This window comes from Protopterus annectens, chromosome 3.part0 (genome assembly GCF_019279795.1).
Source record: "Protopterus annectens isolate FY-2018-M chromosome 3.part0, PAN1.0, whole genome shotgun sequence".
In the NCBI taxonomy this organism is placed as follows: domain Eukaryota; kingdom Metazoa; phylum Chordata; order Ceratodontiformes; family Protopteridae; genus Protopterus; species Protopterus annectens.
Window position 1 is genome coordinate 1,292,741,955 of NC_056731.1, and position 27,944 is coordinate 1,292,769,898.

Genomic DNA, 27,944 nt, shown 5'->3' on the forward strand with positions numbered 1-27,944 from the left:
CTTGCAATGGGCTGTCTAGAAGAGAGGCTAAGAAAGTGTTGGTGCCTGTAGAGCATACAGAGCTTTTGGTGTGTTTTTTTGATGTGATTGTCTATGTGTAGGTTAAAGTTAAGGATTTCATCTATAATAATGCCTAGAAATTTAGTGTGTGGGACAACGTCTATAGTATATTGTCTTGAGCTTGATAGAGAAGAGTTTTCTATCTAGGGGAGAGGTTTTCTTAGGGTTAATAATTGCTAGTTTCGTTTTTTTTTTCGGATTTAGGGGAAGATGATTGTTAAGCATCCAAGATTCAGTAGAGGCGAGGGCATTCTGGGTGATTTGCTGGAGTTCAGAGCTGGAATTTGCAGTGCATATTATTGTAGAGTCATCAGCATACCACAATACTGAGCATTGAGGGAGAGTGGAGTGAAAGTTGTTAATAAAGATGCTAAATAAGAGAGGACTAAGTATGCAGCCTTGGGTAGCCCTGTGGAAGTATTCAGGAAAGGAGAATAAGATTTTTTGCCATTTGATGGATTGCTGCCTATTGGACAGATAGCTATTGAACCATTGTAGGGTAGGTGTGGAAATGTGGAGGGTAGATAGTTTAGAGAGGAGGATAGTGTGGGAAATGGTATCAAAAACTTTGGAGAGTTTGAGGAAAAGAGAAGCAATTATTTTGGCAGAATCCTGTGCCTGGTTAACTGAATCAAGGAAGGAGGGCAGTAGTGGTGTTGTGTCCTGGTCTGAAACAATGCTGAGTGGGTGAAAAAATTTGGTTTTCAAGCAGGTGGTTGAGGAGATGGGCATGGATGTATTTTTCCAGTATTTTTACAGGGGGTGAGCGAATTGCTATGGGTCAAATGTTTGTGGTGTCTGTGTTGATGCTGCCTTTGTGTAAGGAGAGAATGAATGTTTTTTTTTCCAGATGTCTGGGACAAAGGATTCTTTAATTGATCTGTTGATGAGTATACTGATAGGATAAGCTATAGAGTTTGCAGCTAGCTGCAGGAAGTGTGGGGGTAGATTGTCAGGGGCCAGAGAACAGGATTTTAGCTTAAGTAAAAGTTTTTTTTATTATGGTGGTGGGTATGGAGGAGAAATTTAGGTTGAGGTCAAGGGTAGAATTGTTTTCTGGGATGATTTGGTCATCAGCTGTCTTGGTGGTTGTGCTGTTAACTGTAGGAAAGTTGGTGGTTAGGTTATCTCTTATTTCAGTGAAGTAGGAATTGAAGAGGGTAGCAAGTTCGGCAAGGGATTTTTGTGGGTCAGGGGATGGGTTGTTTTGAGATTCTGGGTGTAATATTTGGTTGATGGAGGACCGGAATTTTTTTGGATTATTTTTATGCTGGCATTGTAGGTGGAGGTAGTGGGCTTTTATTATCACTGGTTATTAGACATGTTGCCTGGTTACAGAGTTGCTTGCATTGTAGTAGAGTTGAGGGGGTCTATAACTGAGTAAGTCTGAGTAATTCTGCTAATAACTTCAGTGTCTAAAGAAAAATTGATGACAGAAGTAAGTCCCAATTAACTTTGATGGCCAACCTGCATAAAACCCTGAACAAAAGTAAAACCACTAATAAGAGCTCCTATTATATATGCACTGATACAAATCAGCCCCTGTTAATAAGCATAAGTCTGAGCTGTGCTATTTCCTTAATAAATATATCATTGTCAGAAATCAGACATGAAAGTTTAATCATTTGCCTTTAACAATACCCTTCTTCAAAGACAAAGGGTAACGACTACTAAAATATAAGCCCCCCCCTGCACCCCCTGCTATTTAAATATGCTAACTCCAAGACAGAACTACATTGTGGAAAAAAGGGGATCTTCCCATTCTATGCTCTATGGAGATCCTCATTCAGACCATTCGAACTTTTAAAAGTTCGATCATATGGTCTTGGCCATATGAAAGTCGAGCTTTAAAAAATTTGAGCTTCTGAAGGGGACCCACATATATATATATATATATATATATATATATATATATATATATATATATATATATATATATCTGTAAGAATGATATCTATAAAAGTTTCAATGAGTCTAATATCAGAAGTGGTCAAAAAGTTAAATTCTACAACAGTGCTCATAAACTTATCCATCCCTAGTTTATCTGGAATAATGGAGTATTCTGTAGTAACAAAAATAAAATTCTTGTTAAATGAAACATGAGCCAATAGACTCAAAAAGGTACAATGAATCTTTGAGTAAATGTGGAAAATATTCTAATAAATGTTTAAGTTTCTTATCAACAAAAATAACTGGGGTCTTAGTTAGAGAACCTTTACTTGACACCATCAGTCTCAACAGAGGATCCACTAAAGAACTATGAAAATATTCAATATAACCATATGTTTAGCCTCCAAAAACTTAAACAGTTCAACTTTAACAACGTGTTGTTTTAATAAATCATAATTCCAACCTAATAATAGTGTAAGCAATATTAATTTTATTGATAGGAACATAAAAGTATGTATCATTCAAGATTGAAAACTTCTTAGCGGAATAATAGAGTAAACCCATAATAACCAATCCACTCCTTTTGTCAGGCTGCATTAAGCTGAATACTTTGTATCTCTAGATATAGACTACAGGGCAGATTTTTCCATAGGAGGTAAATTGTGCTGACTAATCTTATATTTACTTTTCAACAAATTCCTAAAGTTTCACATAAAAGTTCAAACATTCAAGTTTTAAGCTGTAAGTAGAGATGAAGGTACTGGATCTACTAAAAGGTTTAATAAATACTCAACGTTATCATGAAAAAATGCTCATAAATTTAAAATACATGTAAAACTTTTCAAATCAGTCAGCTTATTAGACCAATTGTCCCTTTTGCTGGAACAAATGGAAAGCCTTTCTTAAACAATTGCAAATATGAAACGTCACTATAAGATTTAATGTCCAACTAAACAGAAGAGAGGAAAGAATGACCATTTCCAATACCATAAAGAACATTGATAAATACATATCCTAACACCATCTGGCATTCTGTGTAAAATTAGTTCAAATGTTCTGTGACTTTCTTCTCTTTTGTAAATTCTTCCTGGCCAAAAATTTCAATCTTCTGGGAGACTGGGCATCCAGAAAATTGTCCTGATAAACACTTGTACCATCCAGCTGTTCAATGGCATCTACTCGTTTAAAAAAAGAGACTTGTAACAAAGTGATCTTGTCAGCCACGACCTTGGGTTTAAGATACACCCTCACTTCAGAATAATCAATTTCCTCTGTAGTTTTTAGCTTTATGTTCCCTTATCACATCACAAGTAGCATCGACTGCATTGAAAATGTTACTATAATTAGACTTGTGCATGTCAAAAATAAAGTCCTTGGTAATGAAATCATTAAGCATTTTGATAATTTTGATTTAACACCCTTGGTAATGGAATCATTAAGCATTTTGATCATTTTGATTTGACACCCTTGGTAACGGAATCATTAAGCATTTTGATCATTTTGATTTAACACCCTTGGTAACGGAATCATTAAGCATTTTGATCATTTTGATTTAACACCCTTGGTAACGGAATCATTAAGCATTTTGATCATTTTGATTTAACACCCTTGGTAATGGAATCATTAAGCATTTGATCATTTTGATTTAACACCCTTGGTAACGGAATCATTAAGCATTTTGATAATTTTGATTTAACACCCTTGGTAATGGAATCATTAAGCATTTTGATCATTTTGATTTAACACCCATGGTAACGGAATCATTAAGCATTTTGATCATTTTGATTTAACACCCTTGGTAATGGAATCATTTAAGCATTTTGATCATTTTGATTTAACACCCTTGGTAATGGAATCATTAAGCATTTTGATCATTTTGATTTAACACCCTTGGTAACGGAATCATTAAGCATTTTGATCATTTTGATTTAACACCCTTGGTAATGGAATCATTAAGCATTTTGATTATTTTGATTTCATCAAGCAAACCTGAAACAACAAGAGTGTTATGTTTGATAAGCAAAGACAAAACCTCACAACCCACATGAACAAACAAGGTTACTGGGTCAATATAAATAGTGTCAGTTATTTCACACCGTTTGGAAATTTCTATAACCTAAGACCCTTAGGAACTTTCCTATTGGCAATACACTCTTTAAAAAAAACATATCCAACTCAAGAGACTCATACTTAGTAACTTATCTTCAAACAGTTTGAGTTGCCGCTCCAATAATTTATTGTTGACAATGACGTATCCAATTCAGAAACTTCATGTAGCCATTTGTCAAAATCAATGTTCTTTACTTGTACTATCTTGTTAGATTAATGAGGAACAGAACCATTAGATGAATTTTGTCCACGGACAACTTTGGAATATAAGGGTTCCTCATTGCTCCCAGCAACCGAATACTCAATCCATCTAAGAACACATCTTTGGTTTTATTTTCTTCTTCTACATATTGTCTCAGATGCCATATTAACAAAGGTAGATGTCCCTGGTATGCTTGAGCCAATGTTAAAAGTAGAAGAGTTAGACATGCTCAGTGAGCTATGACAAGAGCAGGAACACGCCATACCAGCAAGAGAAATAAAAAACAAATATCAAACAATTTTTTTGAATTTGCCAAAACTTTACACAAAAAAAATAATAATAAAAATGAAAACTAATTGATCATCACAAATGTTTAATGCAGCTGAGCACTTTCATCTGACACACAGACTTTTTCAAAACTGAATAGTAAAGTACAATTCACGTTTAAATAATGAACCCAGTGAACATTTGACTAAATCATGTGATGCTAAAAAATTGTAACTTCATTCACAATGACTCAAGAGTATACAGAAGTAGTAGAATGCGTCAGATTAAAATTGCTACCAAAAGAATTGTGACTGGATTGATGTATGGATGAATGGACTGATACAATAATTTATATGTAAGTTCCTTTTAGAGTATTACAGATGTGAATGCTTAAACCTTTAAACCAAATATGAATACATTAGCAGAACCTTATTCTGTCAGAGTTTAAGATTCCTTGAAAGAAGAGAGTTCAATAAAACATTCAGAGAATTCAAGTGTAAAGACTTGAAGTATTGCAAGTTTAGAACTCTCACAATCTGTTCAGATGAGAAGAGTGATTTATCAAATGTGCCAGCAACGTTTACCTTTATAATCAGATACAGAGAAAAATCTAGTTACACTGTTTCACATGAGGAAATTCATTGTAAAAGACAGAAGCATTGACCATGCCAACACTGTTTTTTCAGTTTTGAAATTAATCTATGTTTGCTTGACATACTAGTTAGACTTGCAGTAGTAATTCATCAATAAATGATTCACTTTATAAAGTACAGGTGTGAGATAGATCAATATATAGGTACTACCACTTTATGAATAAGCTTACTTGTTACTGAGCATGTGGGTCATGTGATGCTGTTCCTTCACTGTGTCCCTATGCAGGAAAATTTGAGGGTGAATATTCATCAGACCAGTAGAGAGTGCATATTCAGAAGAATACATACCTTCATGTCAACAAAAGCAAATGCTTTCATTCATCAAATCTTTATTTTGTGTCTACTGCATTCAAAACTTTTGTTGGAGTGTCTGTACTGCTGGGATAATCCTTCATGAAAAGTATGCATTGTTAAGGTTGTCCTTATGCCTCATACTGAAAGTGCCTTTTTAACTTTTTTTTAACCAGGACATTTTATTGCTATTGTAGGACTTTTCTATTTTCCGTTAATTATTATGCTGCTCATTGTTATGAATGTTAATGACAATAAATTATTCCTATAACCGATAAGAATGCATCAATGATGTTTTTCATAACTCTCAACCTCTTTATGTAAGAAATCTGGATAAAGCATAACATAAATTAGGGACAAAAGCCCAACTATATGGACAGGATTTTGAATATTGCTCTTGTAAACTTAGAAAGCTACAAGAATAACAGGGTTTGTGTAAGCATGCATTTTCTGAGGGATATGAAATCTGAAACTCAAACGCATGTCATATAATGACTATTTCCTCAATGACGTGCCAGAAAACCACAAATTTTATAAGGAACATAATGAACTGAAAATCTGGACATTCTGCAAAAATCTGGAGAGTTGAGAGGTATGTGTTTTTGTATAATGAATTGTTTTAATGTTTTTTAGTGCGGGGAATGTGTTGAGGCTGTCACATGATGATGGTGATTTTTTAACTGGATTACATTCAAATATTACAAGAAAGTTCAACATAAAAGTGTGGATGGTATTACTAGCACACTATTAGTTAGTGTAGCTAGGGTTTTAGTTCTTTGTATATGAAAACTATCATGTCATTATGTAAAATATTGGTTAGGCCACATTTGAAAGACTGTGTAGAACTCTGGAGGTACAGCAGAGTGAAGCAGATAGACTTGGTTAGAAGGTAAATAGGAGGATGACAAAGACAATATAAGGCTCTATAGAGAGTAAACATTTGAGTAGTATTTTAAAAGAATACAGCTGTTATTGTTGGAATAATTATTGTTTTTGTTGGTAGAGGCTGTGGTGATGCAGTGGTTAGCGTGATCACCTCATAGCAAGAGGGTCTCTGGTTTGATTCTTGGCTGGAGCTCCATCTGTGTGGAGTCTGCATGCCCTGCCTATGGTTGAGTGAGTCTTAAAGACATGCAGATAGGTGCATGTGTGTATGTGTGTGCCTTCTGTGAAGTTCGGATGTCAGGCTGGCAACTTGACACTGTAAAAAAAACATCACTGCTAATAAATCTGCATGCCGGTGATCAGCTGTGGTGACTTCTAACCAGGAACAGCTGAAAGACATCACTTGCTTATATTTGTTATTGTTGGAAGAGAGAAGGTGTGCAGGTGATATGACATGAATATATCCAGTAACACAAGACTGACTGGTGAGTAAGAGCTTGGAAGGTATTCTGGGAGATGAAGAAAGAAAGTGGCATACAGTGAAGAGCTTATTTAAAGTGACAGGAGAATATTTTTTATAGCAAAAGTGATAGGGCTATGAAATGCTTTATATTCAAAGAGAGTGGAGGCTAAAAATGGGAATCATTTAATTTACTTTAACATAAATGTAAGAGGGGCTTTTATGAGAAAAGGAGAACAACAGTTGTAATGATTCAACACAGTTTAAGTGACTGAAAAGACATGCATTGTCTACTCTTACTAATTTTATGTATCCATTTATAGATTCCTCGGACAAGCTTATTTACATTTGATGTCTTAGATACTATTTGTCTACTTTCTATGAATACTCTTAATATCATTTGAACACCTGTGTGTGCGATGATAAAAATATATATTCATTATTTTGCTCTTTTCATGTGACACAAATGATTAGAAACATAGTCATAAATGGCATGCATTGACATTACTTCTTACAATGTATGAGTAGAAAGCATGTCAGAAACATTTACATCCATGAGCCTAAGAAATGACTAACTGAACACTTTAACATGAAGTTATAAACAAAACGAATGGTAAAAAATTACAATTAATGTAAATGTTCATAATGTTTATTTTATAATGTGATTCTCTTTTTCTGCAGCCTAACTGTATGGGTACAGTTTGCACCACTGGAAGCATCCTAATGCAAACTTAGCTAAAAATAACATATGCCTATGACTGGTTTGTTTCATTCTTTTCAAACATCTGTTTGAACATCTTCATTCTCTTGCAAAGCTTTTTTTTTCTGATTGAAGCTATGGGTCACCACGGCACTTCACCTTTCCTTAGAGATGGCAGTAAAGGTACAAGGGGAACACAGGACAGTAAATCATGAAATTTACACTACAAATCATTCATCATTCAAATACAAAGTCCAAATTTTACAGGAAGATGGGATGTTTCCAGGAGTTATGACTATTAGCTAAGCACTCCAGGCTCACCATCAATGATTAATACATTACTTAGAAAAGTGAGTCTGCAGTTGCAGTAAAGGATACGTGCAATAAGATTACTTCTTACTCTTAGCAGTTTTAGCTTCTTGTTACATAAGAATAGATTAATAGTTATATAAAGATATGTAACATAAAATGACTCCACTTGTGACAAAGTTCAGCAGACTTCCATGCATCATGCAATAGTGAGGCACAACGTAACTGACATGACTGTAGTTCTTGAAAATGGTAACTGATAAGCTACTTGTGAAACTTCTTTGTTTGTCTAGTAAAAAATGTCTTGGTTGATACTCTTTAAGGTAGAAATATGGACACCATACAGTGCATGATGGCATCTCATATATTTATATATAGGTTCATACTTATTATTGGGCTATTTTCCCAAAGGTCTTTATAAGACTAGTCATGTGTGCCCAATATAATACTAGAGAAACCCAATATAAACTATCTTGCCTAAACTCAAGATCTTAGTTAGCAACCACTGCCCATATATAGGAGAGTCATACGTAAAATCCCCAGCAGGAATTTATAATTTCCCATCCAGTCATCCAGGTTACACTGACGAAACCAAATTGTGCTTAAACAGGGTCATAGAGGGACTATGTTTTATGTGAACTGGAAGCCTATTCCAGAGGAGTGGCAAACTCTGAGAGACATATCTATCTCTACAGCAGGTCCTATTTAGGGTATGTTCACTGGTGTGGGAGACCCTTGTCCCATTTGACTTGTGGATGTGCAGAATTTCCATTAGATTTGTATCTGAGATTGCTCTGTAGGTCAGGCACAAGTCTCTTATAAGTAGTCTGTACATTTCTGAGTACAGTGACAGTGGCTTCAGTCTGTCAGTGTATGACGTGCTGGAGACCCTGAATTTTCTTGGTTAGAAATCTCTAACATCTCTCAAGTTGTTGTAGGTGCCTGGTATGTTACATACCAAAGGGAGCATTGTACTCAATTATTGGCCTGATGAGGGTTGATTACAGGGTGTTATGACCTCTTTTGCTCTTGAGTAAATTTATTTATTGTATTTATTTAGCATTTGTTGACCGGGATAGTCCAACTGGATGTATGTCCATTTTCAGCGGTGGCCCGGGGAGAAAAGCTCCACATTAAGGCAATTTACAAGACAGAAATCTTGACCATATACAATACAGATAATGTCAGACAGGTAAAACAATTCAAATACAGGAACATTTATATAGTACTGTTACAGTAACATACCAACATACCCAACTAAATAAGTTAAACATTTTGAGTAAAAGGATTAATAAAATAATTTGTTTATGAGGGTAACATTGTTTATAAAGTTTACCAAACTTTAAGAGGTGAGCTACTACAGTAGGAATTAATAGAGAATACCAGAGCACCTGAAATAGCATGTTAAAGATAGATAGTAAAGAATGGTCCTGCTAGGGGAGAAAGTGTCAGTCAGGATTTGTGCATGGGCAAAGCCATTGGTCTTTAAGGAAGAATCTTAATTGCTTCTTGAAAAGTGAAGTAGAAGAAATGGCTATTAGTTCAGTTGGAGGAGTGTTCCAAGAGTTACCAATAGAGTTTGAGAACAGGCTATCTCTAGATTTGTTGTTGGACTTTAGGGTAGCTACTAGTACCTTATTAGCTGATTGAAGGGTTGTTAGATTTTTATATGGGCAGATAAGGGTAGAGAGTATGGGTGTATTTGTGGGATGGTGTAAGATCTTGTGTAAAGTAGTAAATTGCTGGAAAAGAACTCATGACTCTGCTAATGAGGTATGAAATGTAGAATGCTTTCCTTACCAAAGTAGACACATGGTGGTCAAAGTTTAGGCTACAGTCAGCTTGTGTTTCCAAGTCTCTCATTCATGAGCTGTTACTTTATTATTTATATGATAGTCTGCAGGGTTTTTACTGAAGAGGATGATAATGCATTTTTTTGCATTGAGTTTGAGTCCATGGCTTTGGTATCAATCAATGGTTTGTGTAAGTCCCTTTTTAAGTATATTGACATTGTTTGGGGATTCAATGATTGCACCTAATTTGCAGTCATCAGCAAATTTAGTCAGCCACAGGCCCTCTGTTTTGTCCTACACTTCTGAGAAGTATATTCCAAACAATAGGGGGCCCCACTGATGGCAGATCTGCTAGCTGAGGTAAAGTCCCCAGCTTTGACTGAGTGTGATCTGTTGGTGAGCCAGTCAGCAGTCCACCTGATGACATAAGGGTTGATATTCAAATGGAAGAATTTACCATTGATGCCCAAATGTGGGATTGTGTTGAAGGCCTTGGCTAAGTCAAGATAGGTTGTATGCATAGATATGCCTTTGTCTATGGCTCTGATGATGTTTTCGAAGAAGTCTACTGGATTTAACAGGCATGACCTCCCTTTGACAAAACCAATCTGTGACAGCTCAAGGGTTTGGAGATCACCTATATCCTTATTTATAACATCCATGATGATTTCTTCTATGGCCTTGTAGATAAGGCTGGTTAAGCTTATGGGGCTGTTCCCAGTGTCTGTTACTGTGCCCCCTTTATAAAGGGGGATGACAGTTGCTGTTTTCCATTCAACAGGGACAAAACCAGTACTTGGGCTGTGGTTGAAGCGAGTACCTAATGAAGTTGCTAACTCATATTTTAGACCATTTAAAACCCAACATGGGATGCCATCTGGTTCCATAGAGGCTGTGTTTTTGACCTTGGAGAGACCATTAATTAATTGCTCTTTGGAGATGCAATGTGAGGGAAATGCAGAGGGAATGCTTTGTGGAATGTATGCTGTGAATGGGGGTGAAATTTTCACCAAACCTGTCAGCTTATAGGTTAGCTATTTTTGCAGGCTCAGTGTGTGTGATGCCATCTGCAGCTAGTTCAATAGATATCTAGGTCCTACTTTTAGGTTACAGATATAGCTGAAAAATGCCTTATAGTTATCCTTAGCTATGATTGCTATTTTTTTTCAAAGTTGCCCTTAGAAAATTGTGCAAGTTGTCTTATTTGTTTATTCAAATAGAGAGGGTTTTCATCCAGTGCTGGAAACTCTCTTTTTTATTCTTAGACAGCAATTTCTTCTTGTTGTTGTATGACTTCTTAAGGCTAGCTGTCCACCAGGGAGGCTTTTTTTCTTGAAAATGTTATTTTAAACATATACAAATGTATTGACACAGATGTACAAGATAAGTGTTTGTACAAGGCATTTGTATACCTTAGTATAGTTGTTAATGCCATCTGTGGGAACAGGTACTCAAAAATTATTTATGACATCTATTCGGGGGGGGGGGGTATAATTGGCTTTGGTGAAATGTTTAGCTCAATTTCACCTAAGAGGGGTTCAGGTGTTATAGCTACTTCAAATGTGATTGATTTGTGATCAGCTTTAACCAGTGAGGGTCCAATACTTGTGGTGGTGCAACAGTCTCCCAGGTTGGTGAGGACCAGGTTGAGAATATTTGAGCCTCTTGTGAGGTTGCATACTATTTACCCCAGGGCATTTGTGTTAACAAAGTCCAGGAACCTTTGTGCGATCATGTTGGTACTCATATTAGTTTCCCAGTCAACGGAGGAGTAGTTAAAATCACTCATGACTAGAGTGTTTGGTTGAAATTTGATTGACTCATGTAGGTTCAAATAGACAGCATGGATATCTTGGTTCATTGAAGGGGATGTATAGCTAATGATGACTTGAATGGGGGTCTTACCCATAGTTAGTTAAACTTGGAATAACACCATGGAGCTTTCCTCTCTAACCAGTTTAGAGGTGTAGTTATCTATGAGAATGATATGTACTCCTACTTCTTGGGTTCTCACACTTTTCTTTTGTGTTATAAAAGTGTGGAAGGCACTGTAGCCTTACAAGGCTGGGGTACTTTCTATGGCTCTGAGCCAACTTTCTATGACTGCTCAGATATCAACATATGGCAGGGAGAGGAGTGCTTCCAGGGAGTGCACTTTCTGATTTAAACTGCTAACATTTAGCAAGATAACCTTTAATTTATTTGTGAGGGATATTTTCCTTTCGGAAATTTTGCTCTCTCTCCCTCCTCCACTTAGGACTATACCTAACTCTGAATTCTTCAAGACCCAAATTTTCTCATACCTGTCTACTAAACGTAAATGTTCCTGCTTTCACTATACATAAATTCTAAGAAATTTCCCCTTTGATCTCTCCATACTCCTTGCTACATGCTTCCCTACAACTTTATTTTCTATTCTCCTAAAACAAACCGAAGCTAGCATCCTCAGATTAAGCAAGCTCTCTCTCTTGACTGAGGGAGGGTGGCCTAATGGTTAAGGTGTTTGCCTTACAAACACAAGGTCCAGGGTTTGAGTCTCGCAAGGGATAATTGGCTAGGCTTAAAATGGCTCGAAAGGGCAGTTAGCTTAGTACTAATCTATGAACCTATGAATGTAAATATCAAGTAACCTCATATGCTTATTTTTCACACAGTTGAAACTTATTGCTCTGAATGTAAATACCTGTAAACTGTCTTATCTATTGTCTTTAATTGTGTTTATAATGTACAATTTAAGCATTTGCTGTTCCTAACTGTACGAATTTATATATATATTTTACCTTTGCATTATGTAACCATTTTATATTCCTGTTGCTTATGGAGCTTTTCTTTCCGGGCCTCCACTGAAAATAGGCACATTCTGGCCCAGTGGACTTCCACGGTAATCAAACTGAAAATAAATAAATAAAATTAATAAGACCTTGCCTAAAAAATGCAATATGGGGGAGGCAAGTGCCATAGCCAGTAACTGAAAGCCTAGAGGTGACAGGTGAAGACCATCTCTGGCAAAGCAGCGTGGTCTATCAACCAAGTCATCCCAGGAACTGGATCTCCCTAGAATGACACTAGAAACTAAGCCAATCACTGAAGTCAATCATTTTTTGTTTATATTGTGGTATCATTCTAGGAGAGAGTAGAATGCTTCTCAAGACTAGGGTCATACCTGCTGAGACACATATTCATACAACTCAAATCATGTCTCTCTTCATATAGTCCAGTGAGGTATGTCATTCACACCAATATGAACTATGACCGAGTCATAATGGCACTTGTTGTTGAGAGACTTGAGTGCATGTGTGATCTGATAGATCCTAGCACATGATATACAGCAGAAAATAAACTTCTCCTTGTCCAACCTGTTGAGTGGGACATCTGTGTGTTTCACAAAGAGTCACCTATGACTAAAAAGTTTGGTTTAAATGTGCTTTGTCTTAGGGGCGTATTTGGTGAGACATTGGTGCTTGTGTTTTTATATGTATTGAGTGCTGTAGTGCTGTACTAAGTGTAGCATGTTTGTGGTTCAAAGATTTCTGGTGCTTAGGTAGGCTTTTGGTGATTACCTCCATGTATGATGGTTGATGTGCTCAGTGCATGGTTTGCACAGGAGGTGTAGTATGTGAGCTGACAGCCTGCTCACTGTTACTGTTCTCTGTGTGAGAGAGCAAGTATTTCAGATTCTTAGTGTAGCTGCATCTCTCACAAATTGTACTTGGGTGATTTAGGAGTAGAGGGCTGCCAGTGTACATGAGGCAGGTGCTATACTGCCTCAGGTTACCCATGTCAATCAGGGTGGTAGGAGAAATTGAGGGAAATGACCATCCATAATGGTAGGTTAAATCATATTTTTGCAGTGGGGAGTGAAAATGGAAAAGTATGGTATAACTGGATGCTCTAAATGGGGTCTATATTAACTGGGTGTTCTCTAAAGGGTCTGTACTAGTGGAGTTCACTGAATGGTATGAGATGATTGTAGATTGGGTGGTTTTGAGATGGTTTAAGGGGCAAACATGCAGCTGAGGTGCTCTCTGAGCAGCTAAGCACAATTTAAGAACTTCTCATCCTGATCACGGGCAGCTACTAAGGGAAAATTTCTCTACTGAAGTTTTTGCATCTATAACCACCAGTAGTTACTCCCACTGCATGGTACTGCGCAATGGTGCATGGAGGTGTGATATGTATAAGCAAATTAATACAGCAGAGCACTCATACCTCTTAACCTCTTAGAGTAAAAAATCAGGACAAAGCCTAAAATGATGGGGGGACAAATAGGGACAGGTTTTAAATATTGCTCTTACAAACTTAGAAAGTTGATAGAATAATAGGTTTTGCATTAGCATGAATTTTCTGAAGGATGTGGAGTCTTAAACTCAAAATGTTGTCATTATTTAATTACTTCAATCCTCAGCTATTTGCTAGAAAGGTACAGATTTTAGGAGGAACACACTAAAAATATGAGGCAAAAATATGTACATTCTTGTGAAAATCTGTAGAGTTGAGAGGTGTAAAGAGCAGTGGATGGTCACCTAGCTCTGTGGAGCTGCGTTAAAACAGTGAGCAAACTGAATTAAACAATTTAAACAATGAAAAATCTCAAAACTGAGACCTGTGCCTGCAACCTTCAAACAGATGAGTCCTAACTGCACTCCCCTGCCACAAGGGTGCAGGGGACCTTCTTCAACAAAAGATAGCCTTGTTTAGTTAACAGAACCATATTCAGCAGGTCTGTATCTAGTCTATGCTATAACAGGCAAAAAGTGCAACAAATCAGCAAGAACAGTTTAAAAAAATCAGCAATATAGCAAAAATACAGTCAAAGCTGTATCTATGTGTATGTCAGAAAGCAAATAGGATGGGGGGTTGGCAAAATGGTTAAGGTGTTTATCTTATAGACAAGAAGTACAGAATGTGATTATCAACAAGGGAAATTGGCTAAGCTTAAAATGGCCCACAAGGACAGGTAGCCTAGTGCTTACTTATGACCCTATAAAATTAACTGAGGGTTCATCATCAGTCTTTAGAATTCAAAGGTTACAGCTTCATGTACCTGCTCCAAATCAGTAATGTGGAGGCCTAACATTTAAAAGTAAGCACCTCCCCATAAATCTGCATAGGTAGCAATGATTTTCAGTTATTTGTTAATTTGCTTTAGTACCCTTTTCTAAGTTATTTGGATTTTCATATTTACTATTTATTGTACTGTTTGGGCAGATATGAGAAATATTTTCTCCCAGAAAAAAGGTGGATGATAATGATTACTTCTTTGTAAGGAGATAGTGATTTCAGTAAATGAAAAAGGTTGGAAAAAAACAAACAATGAAAATAATGCAGGTGACACATATACTTAGTTTGTATAAGAACACAATCATCTTATATATGCAAAAAATACACGCTCTATGTTACATAAATTATATTATGTGTGTTATTATTTGGTCACAGTATGTGAAATGTCACTATATTCAGGGGTGGACTACTGGCAAGTATAAAAAAAATATATTCTTGAAATTTATATAATCCATTTCTCCATGTTCATCAGTGTTAGTAGGCTGAAAATGTAGTCATCCTACTTGTGTACTAATTGCCCTGGCTTCACTAAGCACATTACCAGTTATTCTGGAAAATATGACACTTGAGATTACAAAGGTATAGAGTAAACTAAGTTAGGTATAGCTTTCTTAGAACACATTCTCCAGATACACACACACACACACACACACACACACACACACACACACGCAGACACACGCAGACACACACACACACACACACACACACACACACACACACACAGACACACGCAGACACACACACACACACACACACACACACACACACACACACACACACACACACACACACACACATCACACACATAGACACAGATACACACGGCCAATATTAATTTTTGATCAAATATATCATGTCATTAACAGCATCTGCCCAATGTACTCATAGGTACTCATAGGTTCTCAAACCAGAGTATTTATACACTCAAAGTACAAAGCACTGCTTGACTTTAACATTAATGGCCTTTTAAGTGGGTTAAATGACCTGCCTTAGTTGGAAGGCATGCATAATGAATGCAAAACATCTACAGACCTTTAGCTTAAATGTCACTGAAAAGTTTCACGGAGACTATACTGTAATCTAGACTGACATAAAAGTATTAATCATGTAGTATATCAAACCTGGTTTATAAGAAGTCAGTTAAAACAGTCAGATAAGAAAATTATCTTTTAATGTCTCTTGATAGCCATTATAGAGGATGTCAAAATGAATGCAGGCAGCTTTGCTGTTATCAGATTGGAGTGAGACCCTAGTGCAGGAAGCAGATGCAACCGTAAAAAGCACACACAATTAGAGCAGAGTACGTCACGCTGTACTGAAAATTCACCTTGGCACAGAGAGAGATTAATATTAGTAATGCATCGTGTGTGAGAGCTAAATGAGTACAGTTACTTAGCCAAAAGGGAGCAAATATTATAGTCTGCATCCACACTGTTTATGGCACTAGTGTGTTAACAGTCTTCCTTCTGAAAATGCAGAATTACATAGACACATTTGAGTCTGCATTGAGAAGTCTGTGAATGTTTGGTGGAATTAATATAACCTGATGTAACGTATACAATGCTACTTATTTAGGATCCATTCCGCATGTTATAAAGTGAGCAGAATGATGGGAAGCTTAGGTGATCCACAGGCTCTTTTCTTCATAACCACTTTGTTTTCCTAACTATGTTTGTCTCAGATTGTCTACACTTACAAACAAGAGACATTATATTCAGAGTTTGTGCTAGTACTCAGTCCAGGAGTGTAGGTGTAGCCAAGGTTTACAATCAGTAGAAGTCATGTTGCACCTCCACTCCACTAAAGTTTTCATCATGTAACAACCCCACATGGTAGTATTATTGTGCAAAATTTGACGCCATCCTCCTGATAAACCCTTTTTTTGTTGTGGCATATTAATTTCTGGCCACATTGTATCACCAGAATGGCTTTTTGTTAGAGTGATACTGTGGCAAGTTTTAGTATAATACAGTTGGGAAAATATGTCAAGTCTCTGTACCAGATCACCAAAGACAATCACACAAGTCCATGCATGCCAGTGTTGATTTTCAACACCACGGCTCTGTATCACTTTACAGTAGTTAGTACCAGGCAGATCCATTCAAATCAATACCAAAATGCAGCACTGACAACCCCATGTGCTACTTTTACAGCAGCCATTTCCACAAAGGACCATTCACACTGATGAGCCTCTACACCACATAATGGTACCCAGTCCCAAAGAGGTCCATTCATAACAGTATCCCATGCACACATTCAAGCTGTGGCACCATAGCCATCAGTGAATTGTATCTGTCTTTATTAATATGGCATTGATGCAGCCATCTGTGTACTCTTGCTGTCTGTTATTAATTTTCTATCAGCATAGTCGTCAATGTACTCTCTCTGTCTGTATTAGTGTGTTATCAGCAAAACCATCAGTGAGGTGTCACTGTCTGTATTAATATGGTATCAGCAGTCATCTGTGCACTCTCACTATCTGTATTAGTGTGCTGATAACACACTATTACAGCCATCAGTGTACTCTCACTGTCTGTATTAGTGTGTTGATAACACACTAATACAGCCATCAGTGTACTCTCACTGTCTGTATTAGTGTGTTGATAACACACTAATACAGCCATCAGTATACTCTCACTGTCTGTATTAGTGTGTTGATAACACACTAATACAGCCATCAGTGTACTCTCACTGTTTGTATTAGTGTGTTATCAGCAAAGCCATCAGTGAATTCTCACTATCTGCTTTAATATGTTATCAGTACAAGCATTTGTGTACTCTCATTGTCTATATTAACATTGTATCAGCACAGCCACAGCCATTAATATACCCTTACTGTCTGTTTTACTTTGATATCAGCACAGACATCAGTGTACTGTCATTATCTGTATTAATATGGTATCGGCATAGCATTCAGTGTATTCTCACTTTCTGTATTAATATGTTGTCAGCAGAGCCATCAGTGTGCCCTCACCATCTGTAATAGTGTGATATAAGCACAGCCACTGGTGTGCTCTCCCTGTCTGTATTAATGATGTATCAGCACAACATCACCGTAATCTCACTGTCTGTATTAATACTGTATTGGCACTGCCTTCAGCGTACTCTCACTATCTGCAGTAACACTGTAGTAACACAACCATCACTGTACATTCACTGCATCATCACTGTATAAGCACTGTTGTCAATGTGCTCCCACTGTCTGTATTAATATGGTATCAGCACAGCCATCAGGGTGCCCTCACCATCTGTAATAGTGTGATATCAGCACAGCCACTGGTGTGCACTCCCTGTCTGTATTAACAATATACCAGCACAGCCACCAGTGTACTCTCACTGTCTGTAGACTGTCTGTAGACTGCAGACGGTTAATAAAACCCCACATGTCAGAAGCTTGATAAAGCAAATGAACACAGTAATTAGAACTGTCTATAGAGATCCACATGATATAACAGAAGTAAACAGAATATATTACTGTGTTGCTAATTTAATAACTGATAAAGTTCTACCACAGGAATACAGGGTAGTGAGGGAAAAGAGGGGACGAATGCGAATACCATCACAGAAATATCGAATAGAGAAAACTATAAAGCAGCTAAGACAAGAAGTTTCATTAACTTTCTTGGGTGACGTAAGCCAGGGAACCTTGTTGGCGAGGCTTACTTTGGCCCTTGGGTCAATAGCCTAGTACCTAACTATGAACCTATGAACCTATTTTTAGAAGATTATAGAAGAGGGAATAGATCAACAAAAATACTGAGAAAGATAGATGCGATAAAAGCAATGCGCAGTATTAGAACAGACCAGGGCACTACTGGAGATAACAAACTAAAAATTTCAAAACAGGCAGAAAGACTTAGAAGATACAAAGATAATTATAAGGGAAAAGCAAAAAGTAAGCAATTTATTGATGACCCAAAAAAGTTTTATAAAGAATTGGGAAATAAGGTAAAAGGAATTGAAAGACCACCAAAAAAAAGAGGAAGTATATATATTTTGGAGCTGTATCTATGAAGATGCTGTGGAACATAACAAAGATGCTAAATGGATAGAAGAAGTAAAAGAAAGAATAAGAAGTTTAAAGGTACAGGATATGAAATGGGATGAAATAGCCAGACAGATTGAAACAAAGTTGAGAAAAGCCTCTAACCGGAAAACCCCAGGCCCAGATGCAGTACCTAACTTTTGGCTTAAAGTATTAGCTTCTTTGCACGAGGATTTAGCCATAAGTAAGAACTATATATATGCACACCACAAACACACACCACACTGGTTAACAACAGGAAAAACAATGTTCTTACTTAACAGTGAAGGTGCAAGCTACCCTAAAAATTATAGACCAATAACTTGTCTTCTAACGACGTATAAACTATACATGGGAATTGACGCCGACAGAGTTTATAGTCTTTTAGAAGAAAACTTAATTATGGCAGTAGAACAAAAGGGCAATAAAAGAAAGTCATATGGAACAAATGATTATTTGTTGTTAAACAAAGTTATAGTGGAGAACTGTAAGAAGGGGAAGAATCTAAGTATGACATGGATTGACTACAAAAAAGCATTTGATAGTATCCCACATTCATGGATAAAAGAATGCTTAAAATATATAAGATACACCCTACACTGATTGACTATATTATAGTAACCATGAAACAGTGGCAGACCACTTTGCAATTAAGCCATGATAAAGGACAGATTATCCCAGGGATAAAAATTCAAAGGGGGATATTCCAGGGTGACTCTTTGTCACTGTTGCAATTCTGCCTTGCCATTAATCCATTAAGCTGTTTACTTAACAGCTTAGGCCATGGCTACAATCTGGCTCCTACAAAACAACAAAACCTAATGACTTTTCATCTTCTCTGTCAATGATTTAAAACTGTATAGCTCATCAGATGAGGAACTCAAAGCACAGCTGCAGTTTGTCAAAACTTTTTCAGATGATATTGGAATGTCATTTGGTCTTGATAGATGTGCAAATGCAACCTTTAAAAAAGGAAAACTGCAGCACCAGGAAAACATAAGTTTGGGACAAGAATGTGATATAAAATAACTCGAGCAAGAGGGAGTGTATAAATACTTGGGAATTGATGAAGGATGAGCAATAAAACATGAACAAATGTGAATAAAACTCAGTAAGGAGTACTTTGGAAGACTAAATTAATCCTGGAAATAGCATTAACATCTAGGAACAAGATCCGAGCTATAAATCAGTTTGCTCTTCCTGTTCTAACTTATAGTTTTGGAGTGACTGACTGGCCCCAAAAAGTGTTGGATAGACAGGATATTAAAAGAAGAAGAATGCTTCATGCTCACCAAATGATTTATAAAAATCAGTGTATACCAAGATTATATATTCCACATTCTGTAGGTGGGATGGGCCTCCTTGCAATTGATTACATGTATAGATCTGCAATTGTGAGACTCCACACATATCTACTGACCTCACAATATCCAAATGCAGTGAAAGTTTTGAAACATGAGGAGAATAAATCTAAGATGACGTCTCTGCTTAATTTAGCAGAAGCATATCGATGTCAAGCAGGAATGGAAGTCAAACCAGAAGTAGATAAAAACCAGGCAGCAGCTGAATATGTTAAAAAACAAAAGAAAGAATATAAGGTGAAGGACCAGATGAGAAGGCAAGAGATGTGGAAAAAACATAAATATAAATATAGTTGCAAGTATAGAAAACTTCTAGAAGAACATCATGTTGATCAAGAATGAATGCAGGAATGGTTAAGCAGAGGTGAATTCACATCAAGAAATGAAAGGTTAATATTGGCAACCCAAGATAATGGGCCATGTACACACTGGTTTAAACATGTGGGAGAAACAGACATGTGTAGGTTTTGTAAAAATTGAATTGGAAACAGTTGCACACCTTGTTGCTGGTTGCAACACACTAATGGCAGAGGGACTGTATACTGAAGGGCATAATAATGTGGCAAGACTGTTACACTGGAGATTCTATAAACATTATGGTATCAAAGTGGTTGAAAAACACTGGAAACATGAGCCACAAAGAATCATAGAAAATGATGAAGTTTATATCACATGGGATCATCCAGTATCAGCAGTTCAAAAGATAAATGCTAGAAAAATGGATATAGTGGTCCAAGAAAAGAAGACAAAAGTAGCATTGATCATTGAAATCGCCACACCTAGTGACTACAGTGTCTTGCATACAGAGAGACACAAAGTCATATAATACCTTGATCTGCAGGCAGAAACGAGAGCCATGTGGAAGAAAGATACCCAGACAGTTCCAATAGTAGTAGGAGCAACTGATCTTAGAAAAAAAAATTTACAATCATATTTAGATATGTTACCAATTCATGTAACACCGTACAAACTGCAGAAGGAGTCATTACTGGGCACATTGCAGGAGCTGTGAAGAGCACTTTTGGCTAACATCAAAGAGTGAAGCAATACTAATTTCATGATCTTTAATCGTACTTTGCCTTAGGAATGGGGTCCAGTCCCATCATGGTATTAGAAACCCAAAAGACGTGGAGAAATTAAAAAAAAAATCTGTATTAATATGATATCAGCAAAGCCATCAATGTGCTGTCACTGTCCATATTAATATGGTATCAGCACAGAGATTAATGTACCCTCACTGTATGTTTTAATGTCATATCAGCACATCACTGTACTCTCAATGTCTGTATGAATACTGGATTGGCACTGCCTTCAGTATACTCTCACTATCTGCAGTAACACTGTAGTACCACAACCATCACTGTACATTCACTGCATTATCACTGTATAAGCACAGTTGTCAGTGTACTCAGACTGATTGCATTAATACCATATCAGCACAACCATCAAGGTGCTCTGTCTATATTAAATATGTATCAGCACTGTCATCAGTGTACTGCCATAGGATGATTTAACTCTGTGCCAGCACAACCATCTATGTACCGTCAATATCATTATTAATACTGTATCAGCACTTCAGTCAGTGTATTCTCACTGTTTGTATTAATGCTGTATCAGCACTATTGTCAGTGTACTCTCACTATCTCTATTAACACTATGTTAGCTCAACCATGAGTGTACTCTCAAAGCCTGTATTAACACTGTAGTAACATTGCTGTCAATGCACTCTCACTGTTTGTTTTAATACTGTATCAGCACAACTATCAGGGTACACTCTCTCTCTGTATTAAATATGGATCAGTACTGTCATCAGTGAATTGTCACTGTCTGTATTAATAATGTGTCAGCACTGCTGTTAGTGCATTCACATGGTCTGTGTTAACATTAAGTGAGCTCAGCCATCAGTGTACTCTCGGTGTATTAACACTGTCTCTGCACTGCCATCAGTGTACTCTCACTGTCTATATTAATACAGTCTCAGCACTGCTGTCAGTGTATTCTCACTGACTGCATTAACACTTTTTCAGCACTGCCATGAGTGTACTCTCACTGTCTGTATTAACTCTGTATCAGCACTCACCCAGTATGCATAAATACTGTATCAGCATAACCATCTATGTACACTGTCTACATTAACACTGTATGAGCACTGCTGTCAGTGCACTACCACTGAATGCATTAATACTGTAACAGCACAACCATTAGTGTACTCTTTTCTGCCTATATTAACCCTGTATCAACATGACTGTCTGTGCACTTCCATTGTATTTGTTAATGCTGTAGCAACACCACTATCAGAGTACTCCCTTCTCTCTATATTAACAATGTATCAGCACTGTCGTCAGTGTACTGTCACTATCATTATTTACAATGTGTCAGCACTGTTGTCAGTGTACTCTCACTGTCTGTATATATACTGTGTCAGCACTGCTGTCAGTGTACTCTCACTGTCTGTATATATACTGTGTCAGCACTGCTGTCAGTGTACTCTCACTGTATATATACTATGTCAGCACTTCTGTCAGTGTACTCTCATTGACTGTGTGTGTGTGTGTGTGTGTGTGTGTGTGTGTGTGTGTGTGTGTGTGTGTGTGTGTGTGTGTGTGTATATATATATATATTGTGTTAGCACTCCTGTTAGTGTACTCTCGCTGACTGTCTATATACTGTGTCAGTACTGCTGTCAGTGTACTCTCACTGACTGTATATATATATATATATATATATATATATATATATATATATATATATATATATATATACTATATCAGCACTTCTGTCAGTGTACTCTCACTGACTGTATATATAGTCAGCACTTCTGTCAGTGTACTCTCACTGACTATATATATTGTGTCAGCACTGCTGTAAGCGTACTTTCACTGTCTGTATATATACTGTGTCAACACTGCTGTCAGTGTACTCTCACTGACTGTATATGTACTATGTCAGCACTTCTGTCAGTCTACTCTCATCGACTGTATATATATTGTGTCAACACTGCTGTAAGTGTATTTTCACTGTCTTATATAAACTGTGTCAACACTGCTGTCAGTGTACTCTCACTGTCTATATTTACATTGTATCAGCACTGCTGTCAATTTACTTTCCCTGTCTGTAGTAACACTGTATCAGCATGACCATCAGTGTACTCTCACTGATTGTATTAACTCAGTGTCGGGCACTTCTGTCAGTGTACTGTCACTGTATGTATTAACACTGTATCAAAACTGCTTTGGACATGGTTTTACCCATAGTTGGTCTACTTTGATCAAGAGGGCAAAATCTGAGTGATTAAACAAAGCCAACAATGGGTAAATCCTGATATGCCCACACACTGTGATGGATTATTGTTATTATACAATAACATTTTTAAGAAAGAAATTGCTTACTTCTCTTAAATAATGTGACTGTATAATGAGACATCAGTGTTCTTCCACCTTCCACAGTCAATACTGATGTACTCTGTCATATATGATGCCTACATTGGCACTCCTGCACAATACATCATAGTGGTGCTGAAGTGGGACAGAAGAGATCTCTATTTGTGGCTTGTCCCTCTGTCTCTGTTATTTTGCTTTTTAAGCATAACATTTTATAAACATTTTCTGAGAGAGATGACAGAAATAATAGGAAAACAAGGGACATTATGCAAATTTCTAGACAACTGACAGATATGATCATCATACTGCTGGTAAGCATAACTCTCATCTGTGTCGAGTTTTGTGGAGTGCCCTTAATGTTTCTCATATTTTTATCATGCCCCTCATAAAATATGGTAGGATGGAGTTAAGCAGCATATCTCAAAAGAAAGTCCAGCTACTCAATAATGCATTTGAGGCTGGATTTTTTTTGGTGTATGCTCGATTTACAAGGGACATGCTGACTGGGCTGTGTAATCAGTGTGCACACTTTTGAATACTAATTGCCATCTTATGAATAATTTTTAGTAGTAACTATTAGTTAACCATCAGGAATATCTTAAAACAAGAACCTAATATCTACCCAAAACCAAACTATGTTAATACAGCTATATTCCCCATGCTGATATAGTGCTGACATATTTCAATAAAAAATTAACTTTTCCAATATTATCAACATAATTGGTTCATTAAGGGGAGATTTTTAATTAAAATATTCCTTCTTCAAACATTGTTAATTACATCAACTACATGCACTTCTTCCATATGCATGGAGAAGCATGGGGCATTCTTACTGCCTGTCCACTATACCACTCAGTTAAGTACACTGTTCATAGGTCCATAGGTGCTTACTAGGTGATTGCTCTGTGTGGACCTTAAGAAATGTAGTCATACATTCCCATGGTCATTTCTAACCCTTTTATTTTGCACATAAATAATCCTTTGCTGGGCTAAACAAGGATATGTTGAGACATTCACATTTCCCCTCATCCTGAGGGACAGGGGTTCTAAACCAGGGGTTAATTTCTGGTTATCCAGCCATTTATCCAAACTATATTTAAATAGAGTAACAGAAGTAATTTACTTTATGTGAGGTAGAAGATGGTTCCACAGAAGAGGTATTTTCTGTGATACATAAATATCCCTCCTGCATGTTCTGTTTATTTTGCAAAACAGATTGAGATACCATGAGTGGGTGTTTATGATGCAATTGATCTTGCAAATGTGTAATAGGTCTGACAAAACAGGGTCTGCTGAAGCTCTATATAAAAGGCAGGTTGAAAAAAGTCACAAGGCTGAGAGATGGTCTGCATATTTTTGTGATTTATGCCCTTGATTTGTCTAGAGAGAAAGCATTGTGGTCATTCCAGTTCTGACAAGGATTTGGACACATACACACTGAAAGGGGCTTTATATTCAATGATTGGTCTAATGAGTATCCAGTACAGTGGAATAATGACATCCCTGGACCTAGATACCTTACCTTTAGGTATAAGTTGTGAGATGAAAAAGGAATTCATTACAATAGTGGCTACATGATGATTAAAGGACAGTTCATTTTCAACATAGGTTCCCAGATCCTTAACTGATGGACCAATTCTCAGGGTTTTACTGTCAGTTTGATAGCTACAAGATGAGTCATGCTTGTTTAATGGGTGGATTATACAGTTACTAGTGTTTAAGTTTAGTCCATGTTTTTGACACCAGCTATTTCTTTGGGATAGACCCTCTTAAATGCTCTTGTTGTCCTCTGTGGAGTATATGATGGCACCGAGTTTGCAGTCATCTGCAAACTTGGTTAGCCACCAACCCTTAACACTAGTTCTGACCTCTGAGAAGTAAATGCCAAAGAGGAGTGACCCAAGGACTGAAATATTGGGTACAACACTGGTGACAGGTCTTTTGGAGGAGGTAGAGCTGCAGACTATAATGTCTTGTTTTCTATATGAGAGCAAATTTGCTATCCAGTGAGTTGGGCATGGATTATGATTTAGCTAGGAGAGTTTATATAAGATGCCCAAGAGTGGGATGGTGTGGAATGTTTTTGCAAAGTCTAGATATGTAGAGTACACTGTTTTGCCCTTGTGTATTGCTTCAGAAACTTTTTTAAAGATGTTAATGAAGTTAACTAGGCAGGACCTACCCTTGACAAACCCAAACTGGGATGGGTCAAGAGTCTGTAGATTATCTATCTGCTTATTGATTAATTCCATAATGATCTGTTCTATAACCTTACAGATGAGACTGGCCAGGGTTATGGGTCTATAATTACCAGGGTCCACTGAATCCCCATATTTGTGCAAGGAATGATTTTTGCTGTCCTCCATTCATCTGGCATGAAACCTGTTTTGAGACTGATTTTGAATGGCTTCTGTAGGGATTCAGGCTAATATGTAGGCATCTTCATATGTTATATAGCCCATAGGTATAGTGTTCTTGGATTTAGAACCTTGAAAAATTGTTCTTGGGAGATTGGTGGGGGGATGTAGGTGCGGGTATGTGAGCTGAAAATACTGGATGTAAGAGAGGGATTGAAGTTTGAGATAAATTTGTCTGGTAACAGATTAGGTATGTCTTCTGAGTCCATGCATGTGATATAATCAGCTCTGTACAATGCTGGACAATATCGATCTATCTATCTGTCTATCTGTCTATCTATCTATCTATCTATCTATCTATCTATCTATCTATGAATTTCTGCAAAGTGAATTTCTTTATTTCTATAAATGAAATATCATTTCTTTTCCAACTCTGTACCCCATAGCTGAACTGTAGAGGTTCATCAGATCTTTTATTAGGTATTGATAGAAGATGTGAACTTGCATTTTAGATTTTAATATACAACATAGAAGACTGGATTATGAGACAGAGCATATTTATGTTGCTAGAAGAAACTCAAGATCCTAAACTATAGACTCTGGGGCTGGGTGTTGTACTTGAAAATGTTTTGATTTTCTTACTGTTATCATTAATTTCATCAAAATTAAAAACACCAGCCTTGTTCATGTCTTCTTCCTGAGCATCATAATGTTACAGTAAAGGTTATGCATAATCTACTAATAATATACTAGAGTCAGAAGTTGCAAGTGAACAATGCCTCCACCCCCCAGCCCCATGGGGGTTCAGGTGGATGGCCACAGTGAGTTCTATGAAGACTGAAATAGTATAGACATTCTGCTTCTCAGTCTGTGACAAGACTTTACTATTTGGTTAGTGTATGTTTCTCTATTTGACAATAGTGTATTGTAACATCAGACAATGCACATGACCCATATGCTACTGATCTCCCTTCTTTAAGATTACTGCTCCAGCTCTTTTTGATTAACATTAGTTTGGTTAATGGATGTAACATATCATAGAGTTCATCTTGCCCCTGTGACCAGAAATATACATCATACTCTGATGGCTTCATAACTGGTACTTATAACTGACAAGTTTGGACTGAACTTGAAAATATATTGTACCATACAGAGGAACTAAATTAAAGTAAGACTTATCATAGGCATCCTGCATATTTTCTATGGCACTAACCTTATCACTGTCCTAATCAGAGACTGGTTTGAGATAAGTCCGTACCACCAAAAAAAGAAGAGGAAACTGCATGTTGTATCCAGCTGCCCAAATAAATAATCTTGCAAGCATGAGAAAATAATGTACTATTTATTATAAAAAACAAGAAGTCACATAAAGCGCTTTTCATCAGGCTACATAATGAATGAGGGTGAGTGCCACTTTAAGAATAACTGACTCCTGTTTGGTTCAGGAATCAGATGATTGTTCACTTCCTATATAGTCTGTGTTTTACGTTGTTTAAATATCTGAAGAAGTTGGGACATGTAGCCTGACGAACAGCACTTTATGTGACTTCTTGTTTTTTGTAATAAATAGTACGTTATTTTCTCGTGCTTGCAAGATTATTTATTTGGGCAGATGGATACAACGTGCAGTTTCCTCTTCTTTTTTTTGGTGGTACTGACTTAGTTTGTGGCTGTGTCTTAGTTTTGTCTGGTTTGAGATATTCAGAAGTCAAAATATACCTTGTATACCTGAGAGCATATAAATAAATTTGACACTTAATTACTATTTACTTTCCAAGCGTTTTCGTCCCATTCTGCCAGCATCTTTATAAGTCATGAGCTGTGTAGCTCATGAAACTAGAAAATGATGAGTTGTAGTTACCACTCCTGTCACCCCTCAGTCTTTTCAGCTACTAGTGAAAGACTTCTGAAGTGGATGGTTTTCCAAAAGCCAATCAATGTGCACATAGGCTTGTTGAATATATAAACTCGTCATCTAGTCTGACTTTTCAAATCCCTTGACTCGCATCAAGTACAGAGAAGGACATAGCATTAGGCATGGCCAGAATGACCTCTTGCATAATTATATTTAAAAGGAAATCTTAGAAACCAAGGAGATGTTGATTCTGCAAATCGTCAAACTAGTTTCATTTTGTCTAA